At 38.2% G+C, this 1,630-nt stretch overlaps 1 non-coding gene across 1 annotated transcript; it reads left to right on the forward strand.

The window, feature by feature from the left end:
• The first annotated feature begins 652 nt into the window (after window positions 1-652).
• Window positions 653-758, forward strand: LOC126732008 (small nucleolar RNA R71). The gene has a single exon (XR_007659200.1). It is a non-coding gene; the product is annotated as a small nucleolar RNA R71 (small nucleolar RNA).
• The last annotated feature ends 872 nt before the right edge of the window (window positions 759-1,630 follow it).

A 1,630-nucleotide genomic window follows, 5' to 3' on the forward strand; every position in this document is an offset into this window, starting at 1 on the left:
ATATAGGCAAAAAATAGGGGGTTTGGGTTGGCTCTCAAATGATGTGGGATTCATTCCAAATCAAGTTTGGATGCAAAAAACTTTCCTTACATAGTTTTTAGAACCCTAGCATGCATACGCATGCACGTGTATGCATTGACCATGCGTACACATTCTTGAGTGTACGTATGCATACACGTGTATGCATGCACACACTCTAGGGTTTCCATAGCCTTTATTTTCCAAAAATAATTTTATTCTTCCAAAAATAAGTTGTATTTTTCATAAACACTTTCCCCAAGTCAATTTTCATCTCATTGGGTCCTAAACCAACCTTAGGCCTTAGAAAGAGTGGAGGCATTTGGTCTAGACTAATTGGGGAACGGGGGCCTAAGTCGTAAGAGGTATAAATGTGATGTCGACAACTATCTTCCTCTTTCATTTGGTAAATTCCTCCACTAGAAAGAGTGGAGGCATTTGGTCTAGACCGATTGGTACTCTCAACACTGTTGGGTTCAGTCCAAGTGTGGGCTTTTTCCACTAGGTCATTCAAATACTCTATGGCCTCATTGGCGTCTTTTTGCAAAAATTCCCTATTACACATCATCTCAACAAATTGACGCTCTCTATTGGTAAGTCCCTCATAAAAATAGCTCACATTGCGCCAACTCATGACCATGGTGAAGATACAAATTCAAAAGGTCTTTAAATCTTTCCCAAGCTTGGTACAAAGTCTCACTTTCGTTTTGTGAAAAAATTGAAATTTGTCCTTTGACAGCATTTGTTTTATATTCAGGAAAATATTTCTTGAAAAATTCATGTGTCATCTCACCCTATGTCCCAATCGACCTAGGTCCATGGTTTTGAAATCCGGACCGGACCGTACGGTCCGACCGGATTAACCGGGAACCGCTTCTTGAGACGGTTCTTTAACTTCCAAAACCCGTTCTACACAAAAAATCCAGTGGACCGTGCGAACCTCGGTTGAATCGGCCGGGTTTGAGAACCGTGAACGGGTCTAACGGTTCAGGCGTAAGCTCTTTCAAAAAAAAAAAAAAAAAAGAAAAGAAAGAGAAGAAGAAGAAGAAGATGAAAGAGGACGCCGAGAACAAGGATTAAAAGAAAGGACCCAGTCGTTTTGCTGCGAGTAGACTCTTTGCTGGCTGTTGATGGCTACCATTGATTGGCAAAAGCTGAAAGGCTACCGTGCGGCTGGCAAAAATTGAAAAACTGAGATTTGAACTAGCCTAACTTTGGGTGTTTCAAGAGAGAAAAGAAGGATTTGAGAAGAGGATGTTAATAAGAGAAGAGATAAAAGTGAGATTTGAAAGCTCTGGGTACCAGACAGTGGATTTGTGGTTGTGAATTTTTGGGATTTTTTTTTTACTTAAAGCTTGCACGCCACACGAGACTGAAAAATAAGTTCTGGACCTCCTCACCTCCTACGTGTTGTTGACTTGTTTCTTAGTTAATTTATTTATTTAGTTATTAGTCTAATTCTTAAATCTACAAAGTACAAATCCACCCATTCGTACATTAATTTATTAAATTTATTTATTATTTTACATTATAAGATTGTTTGGTAAATGTAAGATTTAAACTATAAGATTAAACAAATACACACAATATTATATACATCTACAACAAAAAA

This window comes from Quercus robur, chromosome 5, assembly GCF_932294415.1.
Source record: "Quercus robur chromosome 5, dhQueRobu3.1, whole genome shotgun sequence".
NCBI classification, from domain to species: domain Eukaryota; kingdom Viridiplantae; phylum Streptophyta; class Magnoliopsida; order Fagales; family Fagaceae; genus Quercus; species Quercus robur.